The sequence below is a fragment of the Pogonomyrmex barbatus genome, unplaced genomic scaffold (genome assembly GCF_055798465.1).
Source record: "Pogonomyrmex barbatus isolate J1 unplaced genomic scaffold, ASM5579846v1 scaffold21, whole genome shotgun sequence".
NCBI classification, from domain to species: Eukaryota; Metazoa; Arthropoda; class Insecta; order Hymenoptera; family Formicidae; genus Pogonomyrmex; species Pogonomyrmex barbatus.
The window spans coordinates 729,093-744,305 of NW_028297118.1; the positions used below are offsets into that span (position 1 = coordinate 729,093).

The window sequence follows — 15,213 nt, forward strand, 5'->3', positions numbered from 1 at the left end:
TCCTAGAGATCGAGAGGGCGCGGGTTAGTGGGGATCCTCTACCCAAGGCGGTGGGTGTTAGGAGAAAGGTTCCGCACCTCTCCGTTACTCGCCGCCTTGTGGTGGAAGAGGATATATCCTTGGACGAAGATAGGGTGGGCTCACTCCCGGTCGCTAATATGACCAGCGACCAGCGCCGGGAGTTCGAGCATTTTGCTCGTCAAATCGAGCATATGGCACCCTCCGAGGTGTCGTCGCATGCCACTCAGTGGCTGCATGAGTTGGAGGAGGACCGAAATTCCTCCTCCTCTCTTCAAGGATCCGTCTCGCGGCGGATGAAGGTGAAGCATTACCTTCTCCGAGAGGCTATCTATGCTTTATACCGGACCGTCGCGGGACGGATGGGATCTTCCTCGGATCCCGGCAAGGTCTCGTCCCTGGCCAGCGAGAATCGCTTGCTCAGGGACGAGATGGAGCGGCTTTCCGCAGAGCTGGAGAAGACGCGAAGCGCAAATAAATATTTGAGTAGCGTCTCTCCAGCTCTGGGCTCCATCGGGGGTGTGGCCACCCGGTTAGCCGGGTCTGGTCCCCCTTTGGGCCAAGAGGCGCGCGGCGGGGAGACTCGGGGTTTCCGCCCCATCTCCCCTGTGGCGCCGCAGCAGGCCCTGGACACCGAGGTTCTCCGGACGTTAGATCGGATGACCGAGGCTCTCCAGGGCCTGGCTGCTCGGGTGGGGGCCCTCGAAAAGAAGAGCCCCGTTCCCATCCAGCGTCCTCCATCTTCTTGGGGAGCTGGTGAGAACATTGAGAGTGGTCCCTTGGGGGACATTAGGGGTGGTTCGACGCCCCCTCCCCCTCCCCCCGAGGAGATGGTTGTTTCTCCGGTGGTGGGGCCTTCGCTCCCCGTCCCAGAGCCTATTACTGGCGGCGGTGCGGCCTCTTGGTCCTCCATCGTCGTCAGATGCAGCAGCAGGAGGGTTTCGGCTGGGGGTGTTTTGCCCCCTCCTCCTCCTCCTCTCCCTCCACCCCCTCCTGCCTCTAAGGGCAAAAAGGGGGGAAGAAGAAGGCCCGGCACGGTGCTGGTGGGACCTCGATCCCACTTACTCTTAAGCCCGGAGCTGCTGGCGGGGGTGGACCTAAGGCCTTAGGGCCTCGGTCCGTTGTCCCCCGTCAGCCAAAAAAGGGGGGCGGTGGGGCCGCGCCGGTACCGACGGGGGCTCCTGTTCCCTCGGCCGGTCTTCCGCGTGCCCCGAAGGCTGTCAAGCCTCCTCCCCTTCCGCCCCCTGGGTGGTGAGGGGGTAGGAGAGATGGGGGGGGAGAGTTCCTTCCCCGCCTGTCCCCCCACCATCCCAACCTACGGGAGTTCGGAGGGCGGGCGTTATGGCGCTCTCCACTGCCCGAAAACGCATCCCCCGATCCGCCGCGATCTCGGTCCGGGGACCGTCGGCTGGAGGACGTAATCGCCCGTGCGAGGGATGCCGTCTCCCTTGAGGAGGTGGGCATCTCGGGCGGTATCCGTCCTCGGCGCTCGAGGGTCGGGGCCTTCCTTATGGAGGTCCCCGGCGGTGCTGTGCGGGCCCCCTTGCGGACGAATTAGCGTCTCGCATGGGGGCTCTCTTCAAGGAGGACCCAGCTGTCCGGATCGGTCGGCCCGTGCGGAGGTTTGACCTCCGCATTAGCGGGTTTGACCGATCCGTGACAGCTAAGGAGGTGGCTGACCGGATTGCGGTGGTGAGTGGCTGTGAGGTCGCCGACGTCCGCACCGGTCAGCCGAGATTTGTGAGCGGCGGCTCCGGTCTTGGGACTATTTGGGCCCAATGTCCGGCAGCCGCGGCCCTTCGCGTTGCGAGAGGGCGTCGCATTGTCCTGGGCTGGGCATCGGCTCGGGTGGACCTGCTCAAGGGCAGGCCACTCCGATGTTTCCGGTGCCAGGCCCAGGGACATATGCAGCAGAGGTGTCCGGGTCGTGGCGACCTGGCCCTCTGCTGCCATAATTGTGGGCAGGAGGGGCATGTGCGGGCGGATTGTAGAAATCCGTCCTTCTGCCCCTCCTGCAACGTGAGGGGACGTAAGTCCTCTCACGCCACCGGCGGTCCGGGCTGCGTCCCTGTTCGGGGCGTTCCCGCCCGCCCGGAGCCCCATCCCTCTGGGGATGGGGTTACCGTGGAACCCACCGTGTCGGCCATCCCTCTTAGTCAGAGATCTGCCGAAAAAAAAGGTTAGGTTAGGTTAGGTTAGGTTAGGTTCTGCTCGTGGCTGCAGTGACGGTAGGACGTGTGCGTTTCGTGCTCCGCTCCTTGTACTTGGTAATAAGTTCTCGATGTGATTTTTCGTATATGTTACCCTATTCATTGGATTCCTGATACTTTTTGCTGTAAAGTAAGGTATAATTCGCATGATTAATTTTATTAATTGTATATTATTTCACATTAATCGTACTTAGACGTAAGATCTCCCGTTTTCAGGGACTATCGCAGTCACGGCAGGCTCCCCTGTGACGTTTTTCCTGTAAATCTGTTAATAATTGTCATAATTACTAAAACTATTTCTCTAACAATGTTGTATAGTCACTGTAAGTACTGTACTTGTCTTTAATTAATGTATAAAAAGGATGATGCAATACTTAAAAGGTATGTCGTACGTGGCATGTGTTCAAAATGGCCGTCATTCGCCGTCTTATTCATTGTTCTGGCAAGATGGCTAAACGGCGGCCACAGCGTGTAATTGTTGCGTCATCATTACTTTCTCTCATACTCAGTGTCATTAAAGTGTGTCATTGCAGCCATCTCATGCTCCACGCGGAGTTTGTTGCTCGGTAATTTTTTAAAACAATCGGATTACTTAATTTTTTGGAAGAATATATCGAAATTAAGTGCGGTGCGCCGAAATTGGTTGGAAATCTGGAACTTTCTCTGTGCTCTCATTTCTTGGAGATCATTCTTCTGCTTTGATGAGGATATACTGCGGAAATTATGGAACGTCTGGATGAAACTAAATATAAGGTTAAAACAATCTGTGGAAAGTATTCCCTACACATTAGTGGTATGTCTTTGAACAAATTATTAATTTATATTAATTTATTTTGTATTTCTATCTGGCAGTGGAGTGCTCAATATAAACTATTATCTACTTTATAATTTTCTGATTTATTTTATTTCAATCTATGCCAGGTGGCTGTTCTCGTTCTTTTCTCTCATTATTTATGAAAGATCTTAAGTATTTGCAATTTTGAATCTGAAGATATGCTATTCTTTAGCAATTAGTTTTGTTTATTAGTTTGTTATATGATAATTCAGATCTGCTATGTATATGTTAAATTGTAGAGTCGTTACATATTATTAGCATCTTAGATGGTAATATGAAAAAATTTGTCTGTTGCAAAATTGATGAACTCTTATGAATTATACGCACTCTTACTGCTTTATTATAATGTTACGAATATGTCTATTTGTTCTATTGAAACACTTATTGAAAATATTGAATGTAACGGTAATATTATTTTGCCATGCTGATTCACTATATTTTATCGTAAGTTCGCAAGCTTTATAGGATTATTTTTTTCTTTTAATGTCATTATCTTTATTCAGTTATTATACTAACTATATCTCTTCATGTATATTTAAGTCTTCTAATTTAGCAATCTTATTATTGACTGACTTGCGAAATTATTGATTAATTTAAAGATTTATTTTATATGCAATCTGTGCCGTACTTTATGTCTCGTGTTCGTTATCGCATCACATTGTAGTATATGATATATAATTTTTTATATATTTTTACACGTACGTTATGTATTTCTCAACTTATCTCATAAATTTTTAATCCTGTATTTAATAAACTTTTGTTATTTTAATAATTATATATTCTATAACTTAAGTTGAGTGTGAGGGAGCCACCTCCCGGATAGTATAGTACACGTGGTGCACACTTTGTGCTCCCTGTTATGTTTAGGTTGGCAACATTGTTCGATCATAACCTGACAGTACTCGACATACTTTTCTTTTAATTTCTTAATACATTAGTAATTTTCAAGTATTTATATATATCGACCTAGTCATAATAAGTATAATTTAATTAAGTTTAAATATAAATGTGTGAATTTTTTGCAGTGTGATGCTGTCCTGTGATCCTCGTACTGTTTTGTCATTGTCTTCTTTTGATGATATAATAATCGAGGTTGTTATGCCTCTATGTTTCTTAACATTGACAATATGTTTAGTCACAAGATAAATAATCTTATACACTTTATCTTACTTGCTACTATTACCAGTGACAGTATCTTTATCACTTCCAAATATAATATGTTTTTATACTTATAATTACTAAATGCCATACATGTGTTGTGATTAGATGTTAGGATGTTAGCCCATAAAAGCGGCCCATCCTTATCAATGTTACTTCTCATCTGTGATGAGAATTATATGTGTGTTTAATATTCATAAATACTTACTATTCTCCTTTTTAGAAGTGAATCAGCGTTCTTTATATCCATTGAGCCTTGTGTAATTTGAGAACTTACCAAGGATCTTCCGTTGGCGTTTTTATCAACCCTAAGATATTATATTTCGGTGCCTGAGCACACGTATGGACTGCGTCGGGAGACTTCTTACTCAAGCATACGATATGATCTCTACTTGATAGCTGATACTGGCGTGTTGCAATTTGACTTTTTATGCGTGGTAACGCAAGATCTGCCTCATTTTCGGCGTTCAATTCAAGATTCCGTCTTCCGTATTCACTTTTATTGTTTAATTAATTTTCTGCGCTCGAATTACTATATATCTTTCGTAAATTCTTTCTTAGTTTCAACAATTAGTCACTATAACCATAATTTAGCCTTAAGTCTTTAGTACTTTGCAAATAATCGATTTTTGTATCCAAATAGTTTTATGATTATTTTATTTTTAGTATTAATATTATTTTAACTTTAATTAACGCTACATATACCGATGAATTGATCGATGCATTGCGTATTATTTTTATTTAATGCATTTTTGTTTATTCAATGGATTGATTTTGTTAAATACTGCGCGCCACGGAGGACATTCGTGTTAAAATAGCGCAAGTTTTAGTTTATTAGTTTATTCAGTTATACTGGAGGCGATATAGACATAACGAGCTAGAGTATATTTAATATAGAGATTTGAATGGAACTGTATTACATTACATTACGTGTTGCCACGCCGCTCTTTGATCGGCTAGTGTTAGTTGTCAGGTATTAAGTCTTTATTATTTTGATATTAGTCTTGAGAAAAGTCTCTGCTGCATATGTAATGAAAACTTTAATGAAATCTTTATATTCATTTGTGTATGTTATTTCGAGTGATATTGTTTGCCGACTCTTTTGATTTTGCCGATCTTTGTTACTCCAACTATTGTGTTTTTGCTTCATACTGAGAATCTTTCGTGAATTCTTTTGTGGGAGGGAACATGGCTGCACTAACACCGTAAGACTTGATCAAGCCAAGTTTATTTATGTCGATAAACTTTATATGATTTGGCCTTATTGTGATGCCTCTGCTCCGTTAATTGATATACTTTTGAGAAAACCTAATAGTAATTCTGCCTGGCGTCTGCCTCCCTCCTTGATAGGGGTGACTGTGCCTCTGAAGCTGTAATATAATTTATATACGAGCTATCATAGTTGAGTTCTTACAAATAATATTACTATTAGTTATATCATCGTTGTACAAACCGATTAATTTTTTTTATATTTAGCCTAAACAGGTTATACCTGTTAATTAGAAACAAACTTTAGTTAGGCTTATTACACACAAATACATCAGTTAAATTGTAAGGATTACGTATAACACGGTATATGCAATATTTTTCACTTGGAATTCGATATTTAATTTGTGTGTCATATGAGCTATTTGGAAAAATATGATATTCATAGAGTAATATTATTGTTGTCTGATGTTATTAAACTCTCTTATATTGCTGAGATATTAGAGGCACAGCGTGAATTATTTAATGATTTAGCTTGTCTTGCTGTACTGGTATTGACGGGATTTAATATAACTTTGGCGATTATTTCATATTAGGGCGAATAACTTTCAGAAATGTTATAATCATAAAATAAGATAAGATAAGAAATATGTCTTAATTGCGCTAACTCGTACTGTCTAAGTTGTTTTATGCATATATATATATATATATATATATATATGTATAGTTTAGATTATTAACTTCAATTGCTTTAATTTGATTTATCTGAGAACGTAATTTCTTAACCAGTCTGGATAATTTATTTGTATTTTAAGATTTATACTATCACATAATTATTTTGTTCTTATAAGCGCAGTATTATTTCTTATTTATTACTTGCATATCTGTGTATATGTTTACTAATTATGGCGCGTCTTGGTATTGTAGCCACTCGAATTGATTGCTTTAATTGTCTCAGTGAGAGCAGGATGTGTACGACGATCGCCTTTTGCAATTTCTTATCCATCCATCAATCTTTATTATAATTTCGATACTTACTCAAGTCTTATGAACTAGAACAAATCTTTTCTTAAAGCGTAAGGATAGCTTTTCATATATAGTCACTTTCAATTAATCATTTTAATATATTCGCATATGTATAATCCTGTGTTGAAATAATTTAAGAACATATTATTTTTATTTTTTGATTTGTCTTTATTACTTAGGTATCATAAACATTGAATTATTATATTGACTATCATACTTACAATCAGATCCCTTGCAATATTTTTGGATATGGTTTGCTGTTTACTGCATACAGACTTCTTTCTGACGAATGTTGCTGAAATAAATGAGATTAATATTGTATTATGTGATTGAGTTAAGCATAAGTATTCTATTGCTGTCGCTTGTAAGAACAAACCTTTTGTCTACGGGAATATATTTGCTAGCTTAGAAATGGCAGGGAGAATGTACCTTGTCTTCAATTTATAAAGTATAATCTAACGAAATTACTATTGTATTATATTTTGTAAGTATCATGTCTCTTGGCAGTGGCCTTTCTACTCAATTGAGTTATGTATTAATTCTGCGGTTTTAAATTTGGCATTTTTTGTTTTATAAATAGATAAGTTATTTCATGCATATATATATATGCACAGTTAGGATTATTATTTTTATTTGCATTAATTTGTATTGTCTGTTAGCGCAATTTTAATTAGCCAGATTAATTTACTTGTACTGCAAGACTTATGCTGTATCTTTTTGTACCTCATTATTAATACTATTATTTTTGCTTCTATAAGCGCAGTACTTATCTCTACTCATGGTTTATTTACTTATGTACTTATTTACTTATTAACATATATATAATTAATATAATAGTCTGAATTGGCTATTTGAATACATGAGTGAGAACAGGATGTATTACACAATGATTACACTTTACAATCTTTTGTGCATCCATCAATTTATTATTGTAGTTCTGGTACTCACTTCAGTTTTTCGGACTAGAACAAATCTTCTTCTAAAGTGTAAAGATAGCTCATTATGCATTGCCATTGACAATTAAGTATGTTAACCCATCTGCATATGTATGTTTTGTGCTAAATTACGTAAGAATTTATTATTTTGATTTGTCTTTATTATAATTAAGTATTACAAATTAATTACTTTGCTTATTACAATCGCAATCAGATTCTTTGTAATGAATCTGAGACGAAGCTTGTTGACAACGGTATATAGGTCTCTCCCTCGATGAATATTGCTGAAACAAATAAGATTAACATTATATTCTGTACTTAAGTAAAAATCTGCATTGCGTTACGGTTGTTTACGAAGACGAATTACTCATTTATGATACTAGCTTTATTAGACTAGTTATAACAATAAGAATGTACTTTGTCTACACACCTATTAAATGTAATTAAACGAGATTACTATTGTACTTACTTATTGAGAATATCATATCTCTTGGTAGTGGCTTCTCTATTTATTCGAGATATGTATTAATTATATAATTTTTAACTTGGCATTTGTGTTTCCATAAGTCATGTTGAGTTATAGTGTTAATGTTTTTTGTGAATATTTAATTTTTTATTTTTATAGTTATCATTTGTTAGATATGTATGGCTGTTAAATTATAAACAGTTATTAACTTTTGTTATTTATCTATTTAATTATTAAATTATCCTTTTGAGTGTTGCTGATTTGTTGATCTCGATATATTTTTATAAATTTCTCCTTTATAGGAGCGTTAGATGTTTTTGTTCGTTCATGTATTCTCTGACATTTATTTGTATATTATTATAATCTTTATATTCTATTCTTGTTTGATCGTTTCTATATTTTTAATTATAGTAATGTAGCGTTAAGTTGTTTATTATTTTTTTATCTCTCTGTGTATTATTTATTATTATTTATGTATATACAACATGACTGGAAACATTAAGCGTTGAAGATTAAATACGATTTGGAACTTTATGTGCTGATCTAGAAGTCCATATAGTCTTTATTGATAGTAGTGAGGTCTGAGACCTGTTTATAGAATAAGAATGTATATTTTAACTTACATTGTATTGCTGAACATACACCTCATCCAGTCGTTGAAGTCCTGAATAATACAGACTCGCTCTCTCCCAACGATGTGGCTCTGAGATGTGCGTAGTCCACACCGATAAAAATATTCGAATCTGATCTCTTGGGATACGGCATGCCACTGTATCATGAGGGAGTAGCAGTGGATAGTTGTCGTCCCAGTTGGTCTATATCTGTTAAGAAAATGTGTAAATATAGTTTATACATAATAAACTAGTATTATAATAGCAGCAAATGAAGGACTAATACAGCTATTAGTGAGTAATGTGATTTTAACATCACCAGAAGTCTCTTACCTGAATTTCTTCTCTTTTAATGGATGGATATCTCTTTTTAACGACTGCATGGAGACTTCCCCCCTCGATGCAACATTGGCGGGACAGGAGATGGTTACTTCTGCAAACAAATCAAATTGTGTGCTGTATTTTATGTATCTACTGGATAGTCCTTTTGTTGACAACTGTGTTGAAACTTCCCATCTCAACACAACAATGGCGGGACAGGAGAGGATTACTCCTGTCAAAAAATCAATCAAAAACTATGGACAATGAGTAAAATGATTGAGAAATCACCCCCCGCTGCCTCTCGGATGGTAGTGGGGCGGCTTCGTGGGGAGAACCCGCTCTCCGTGCGGTCGTCATCGCGCAACGGGACCCCTCCTGAAGTGGGAAAGCAGGAGGGTCGCGCTGGAGGTCGAGTCCCTGCCTCCAGTAGGTCTTCGTCAATCGGCGTAGGGCAGGTAGGTGTTGATGTATCTGGTCAGTTTAGCGATCAGAGATTTGGCAGGGGTGACTCCTATCCCAAGGAGACCTCTAGCAACGTGGAACTGGATTCGGCCAGATTCCCGGATCCTGGAATTGCGAATATAGATAGGTCACAAGAGTATGTTGACTATCCTATGGAAAGTAGTCTCCGTAGTAAGGATAGAGAAATTGGCAACTTACCTGGATGCAGTAAGGATACAGACGGACAAACCGACGACGTGGTCAGTCTAATCGAGTCGGATGATGATGTAAGTTTCGTCTCATATTCATACGCGGGCATGGAATCTTCAGCCAATTTTGGCGAGAGTCCTGCCTACTCGGCTGGTAGGCCTAAGAAAAGAAGATTGGGCTCCTCGCCTAAAAATAAAGAGAAAGATCGTTTAACTATAGGACAGAAATTGGAAATTGAGGATAGAAAGAACATGATAAAATTTCTTAGTGTAGCCGATGCGGGAAATCAAGTAGTGGAATGGCTCAGTGAAGTGGAGAATTGTAGGAGGAAATCTAGCTCTTTGCAGGGTCCGGTCAGTAAGGTGATGAAGGTCAACCTTTGGTCGGCGAAAGGAGCAATCGAGGACATTATCTCCAGGAAAGAGGCTAGAAACAAGGATGCTATACAAGGAGTTCATTATCAGGAGCTCAAAGAAGAAATTAATAAATTAAAGGAGGAAAATAGGACGCTTAGACAGTCTGTAAAAGTACTTACGGACAAACTCAACAGCAAGAGGTCCTCTTTTGACAGCAATCCTGTGGATCGTCCAGCTTACTCTGATGTTGCCAGACTTCGCTCGGACGAAGGAATGAGCAGTCGTCCTTCCGCAGCGATACGGGAGATAACTAGAACAAAGAATACTAGTTACATTGAGAATAACGATAGAAATGTTAATAAGATAGTTAACAGTAGAAAGGAAAAACAGAGAATAGCGAATGAACTACTTGTTCGTTTTACGGAAGCGATGAGATCGTTGATGTTGGATGATACGGTTGAATTAGCGAAAGATAGGGCACTGAGTAGATCTGATATCCCGGAGATTCGGCGTGAAAGAGTGGAAAGGCACCTGAGACCACGTCTGAAGCCGTCACTGGCGGACAATACGCCGGCATCTTCCTCTGATATAGGGGGAAGGGACTCGGAGAGGTGGGAAGTTCCTAGAAGAAGCAAAAGAAGAAGATCGGGTAATGGCGTATCGGATGCGGATTTCGGGAGAGGGAATGAGCAAAATGATAGAGTAAAAGACAATTACCCAGTCCAACAGCGTACTCCACGTCAGGCGGCTCCCAGGAGAGCCAAGCCGAAGGCGTTCTCTCCCAATACGGCGGCTGTATCGATAGTCGTGGAGGATGGTGGCCCGTCATACGCTTCCATACTTGGTAAAGCTAGAGAGAATATCCCACATCAGGAGCTTGAGGGTCTAGACACCAGGGTCAGACGTGCCCTCTCGGGTGGAGTTCTTCTGGAATTAAGAGGTTCTGATTCATCCAAAAAGGCCGACGCACTCGTTGAAAAGATGAGAAATGTAATAGATGATCCAAGAGTCAGGATCAATAGACCAAATAGAAATGCAGACTTAAGACTCACGGGATTTGATGATTCGGTCACGGCAGATGAGATTAGACAGCAGATCTCTGCGTCTGGCTGCTGTCCCCCGGAGAGCGTTAGAGTCGGTCCTATCAGGATCGCCAGAGACGGTCTCGGAATCGTCTGGGTGCAATGCCCATTGCAGTCTGCGTTGAAACTTTCTGATATCGGTAGTATGAAGCTGGGATGGGTCAGGGCCGTTAGAGTGGACCTGTTCCCGACCAGGCCTGTTAGATGCTATAAATGTTTCGCCAGAGAACACACGAGACATCGTTGTCCCAGCAAGATCTGGCTCGTGCTTCATCTGCGGAGATCCTACGCATAAGCTAAATAGATGGAAGTGTCGTCCGCACTGTCCTGTGTGCAGTGAGAGGGGCCTACCTGACGGACATAGGGCTGGTAGTGAGGAGTGCCCGCCAGTGTTACCCGGTCCTCTTCACAACTTAAGGGATAGATCGCTCAACGGGTCCCAATCAACGCAGGGGAAATCTTCCAGTCGGGACAATAGCACATGCGGGAATGATACACTGAACAATCCGAACGATACTAACAATATGGACATTGAGTTCGCAAAATGATAATTATTTAAATTAATCTTAGATGCTCGACAATACAGGACTTAATATATAATATGGTTATCGAGGTAGAGACTCATGTTGTTGCCATCTTAGAATTATTAATTCTCTTTGCGAGCCGGAATACTGATAGATGGCGTGGTTATATGCCCATTTCGTGTATAGAATCATTGACATGGATTCTTCCCTCTAAATTTAGAGTGGAGCGTTTTGCGCGTATTTATCGGAGGAGGAGGGAAGAGAATGCGGAGACTGTGACTCTCTCTCATAGCTTGGAGGAGTTAAGGAGGGAGGCAGATGGTAGGACTATTGAGGGAAATTCTTTTTTTGCGGGGTAAGTAATGTTCGTTTGAGAAAAAGCGAATTAAGAGGCGGCCAAGAAAGAAAGAATTGAACAAATTTCATGTGTATGTGCCTTGTTAAATTTGGAGCCCTCGATCTGGCTTTTGTGGCTTTTCTCGGTTTTCTCAATGTTTCATGCTCACTAGTAAATTTGTAGCTTACGAACACACCTGGTGTGTTCGTAAAGGGGGGGCTGCCTTGGTTCTCCGGCTAATGATTCGAGGGTGTGTTCTTATTACTTCAGGTATAACGACTCGTATTAGGCCTAACCCGGGCGGGATATTCTCCCCCTTTGGAGACACACGAGGAGTGTCGTTGTCCTTGTTCCTCACTCAGCTGAATCCTCCCATTGGAGGGGCGTATGTGTGTTTTGTTGGATGATTGATTGATCGATAAGACTGAGTATATATTTGTGTGTGTCTTGAGATGACGATCGAGTGTGTTGCCCTTCGGGGCCAAGACCAGGGGGAGGGTTCGTGATGAGTTGTTCCGTCAACGTTCCAGGACCCTCCCCCGCCACGGTCGTTGAGTGTATAGAGGAGGTTTAGTGGGTAGGCGAGGCTGGGTGGCTTTTCGTCCGACGTGCCACCCACTCGAATCCCACACTCCCCACCAGTCGTCAGGTGGGGGTCTTGTGAAGATTCCTCCTCTTTAAACAAAAAAAAAAGGTTAGGTTAGGTTAGGTTGACTGACTCTGACTCTCAGAAGGACACCGGTCCATGTGCCAACCCCACCTCCACGTGGTGAGAGTCGGTAACGTCGAGATACCCCCTCGGCGGCTGACGGGGCTTTGGCTTCCGGTTAGACCTCGTGCACCGGCACGTTGGTCTAGGCTCTGGACGGGCGGTCGGTCTCGCTACGGGCGTCGCGGTCACGGTGCGAAATTCCGGGTGTAGGCCCGGAAGAGTAGGCCGGGGGCAGATACCCTTAAGCTGTCGGCGCGACCGGGCTTGGCTGACGTCTGCTCCGAAGGGGCCAACGCGAGGACGCGAGCGCGTCCGCCTGGGCGTAGAGGATCATCCCTCTCCCGGACGGGCCAGCGGACGGAGGAGGGAGTTGGCGGTGGGATACACCTCGACTCCCGAATCTGAAAGCAGGGCCTGCCCCTACCGGTGGGGCATCGGGATGCGACTCCTTGGGCGGGCGGCCCTAGGCCGGTACTCGCCTGGGACGGTCGCTATCCCGTCGTTAGGGCAGCTTACCTCCACAATGGGAGGCCGGGTAGGAAACTCGTCTCGGTGTTATCATTAACACCGAGACGGGTCACCTGGAGCCGGTCCACGTGGACACTCCAGGCCTCGGGAAGGGGGGATGGGAGGCGAAGGGATGCTCGCATCCTGGAGCCCGACATCCTCAAACAGGAATCTGCTTTCCCCTCGTATAAAAATTCGGAAGCAGGGACACGGGTAGGGGCGGTGAATAGACACTGGACTCTCGGGTCCATGATGTCACACATCGCCAACAGGGGTCTGCCTCCCCCTCGTATAAAAAACTCGGCGGCAGGGACACGGGTAGGGTGGTGGGTGACTTAGGGCCGGATCCCGAACGTCACCTCCTACCAAAACAGGGGTCCGCCTCCCCCTAGGGTTCGTCCGTTCTGGCCCATGGGCCGGAACGGGGGAATAAACGGAGAGCGGGCCGGGGCCAGAGGTTCGCCACATTCGGTGGCAGCGTCTCTGGCGAAAATGGCGTGGCCTGACCGGTAGATGGGTCGGACTCTTTCCGGCTGGTAGCAGGCTGCCGGGGCGGCACACCCCTCCGCAATAGTCCTGCCCCCCTCCTTTCTCGTCGGAGGGCGTGCCCTTCGGGGGACCAGCTGGGGGACCTGGCCCTGACGCCAACACAGGCGCCCGTCTAGTGGGGGTTCCGCATCACCCCACTATAAAACAATCGGATGTGGCGCGCGGAGGCGGACTCCCTAGGACAGTGAACTAGGGAGTACCGCATCAACATATCAGAGGGAAACCCCCCAACGACGAGACGTAGCGGGGGGACTAATGGATGGGTCTCCACACTTGGTGGAGATTATCGACCCCTTCTGGGTGCACTCCCTCCTGGTGTGCCACCTTGACGTGGTGGGGGAGCTCCCTGTCCCTATGACCACCTGCTGGCAGTACCGGGGTCCAACCCCGGGAAAGCCCGGGTGCGAGGGGTCAGGGTCTAAGGGCACACCGACTCTGGGTCCGGTCCCCCAGTAGGGTGTCGGATCTCCCTCGGGAGATCCACACCCAATGGGCCGGTAGGGGATGCGGCGACCCTGACTTCAAACGCCCGGCGGTGCGGCGCCGATAGGGGGAGGTCTGCTCCCTATCCGCAACGACGCGGGTGTTCCCGCAGGCGTGTCGCCGCGTCGTTGGGTGCTCCCGGCGGCGCGGCTTGACACAAACCATGGGGGGGCGGTGCTCCGCCCACGGGGGGATCTCGGGCTGCGGGGCCGCTCAGACATTTCTGAGGCGGGGCCCGTAGTCCGGGTGCCGTCGAGGCCGCTCGGAGGTAATCCGGGGTCGGGGCTCGGTGGCACCAGTGAGGGAAGCGGTCCCCTGGGGACCGCATTGCACATTCCCGAGTGTGAGTGTGTGTGTGTATGGTCGGTTGCCGGAGCCGGAAAACCGGATAGAGGAGGTGCCCTCGAGAAAAATCCCCGGGGAGCCAACCCCGACACCAAGGCGTTTATATGGGGATTATGTCTAATATGAAGAAGAATTTACCGGCCCAGGGGCTTCGGAACCCCAGGGCCCGGCGTGCCAGGGGAGGTAGGGTCCCGGCCTCCCCCACGTCGTTATCGAACGACGGGCGGGCAGCGGAGTCTCCGGGGGGCTCCGCTAGCCTAATGGCTACCTCCGAGGGTGCCGTTGGAGTGCCGCAACACTCCGATTCCTCCGCACAGACGGAGGAGGGCAGGAGAGAACCAATAAGATTCAATCCTTTTAAAAAGAGGAAGTTCCCATTTCTCAAGAAGTGGGAACAAAAAGGAAAACGGGATAGAAGCAACAACACCGAGATAGGTATGTTCTGCCCTTACGGGTCTTGGACAGCCGTACATCCCGATACCGGGCGTCCCACTGAATTCGAATTAGAGCAGTGGGACTGGGATATAGTCGAACTAAAACATGTTTGCAACTACGGATGAGACGGACAAATATACGTTCGCAACAACGCGAGACGGTATGGTAGATTTCAAATATCTAGAACACGTGCCGATTGGGGAACTCGCAGGGGGAGTGCGAGCCACGATGCTGAAAGCGGAGGCACTGGCGCGCTCGGAGCCGCCGGATACAATGCCTTTCGAAGAGTGAGAGGAAATCGTGCGCGAGTGTTTCTTGACTCTCCGCGTCAGCTCTGATGAGCTGATGTTGAGATACTACGTGTCGCGAGCCGAATGGGAGGAGAAATATCGGGAAGAGTGCGAGACGAATAGAAAGCTGAAGCTGCAGGCTGACGCTCTTGCACG

General features: G+C 45.1%; 2 long non-coding RNA genes across 3 annotated transcripts; one reads left to right on the top strand and one right to left on the bottom strand.

The window, feature by feature from the left end:
• The first annotated feature begins 2,246 nt into the window (after positions 1 to 2,246).
• On the top strand, positions 2,247 to 7,936 carry LOC148936472 (uncharacterized). Of its 2 annotated transcripts, XR_016139503.1 has the most exons (5): positions 2,247 to 2,363; positions 2,445 to 2,551; positions 2,762 to 3,021; positions 4,089 to 4,155; positions 4,445 to 7,936. It is a non-coding gene; the product is annotated as an uncharacterized LOC148936472 (long non-coding RNA). The 2 variants fall into 2 exon arrangements; XR_016139502.1 differs by lacking the exon at positions 4,445 to 7,936 and having other exon boundaries at positions 4,089 to 4,397.
• Positions 7,937 to 8,086: 150 nt separating this feature from the next.
• On the bottom strand, positions 8,087 to 9,343 carry LOC148936473 (uncharacterized). Its single transcript, XR_016139504.1, has 2 exons — positions 8,799 to 9,343; positions 8,087 to 8,675 (listed from the first exon to the last, which is right to left on the bottom strand). It is a non-coding gene; the product is annotated as an uncharacterized LOC148936473 (long non-coding RNA).
• Between the last annotated feature and the right edge of the window lie 5,870 nt (positions 9,344 to 15,213).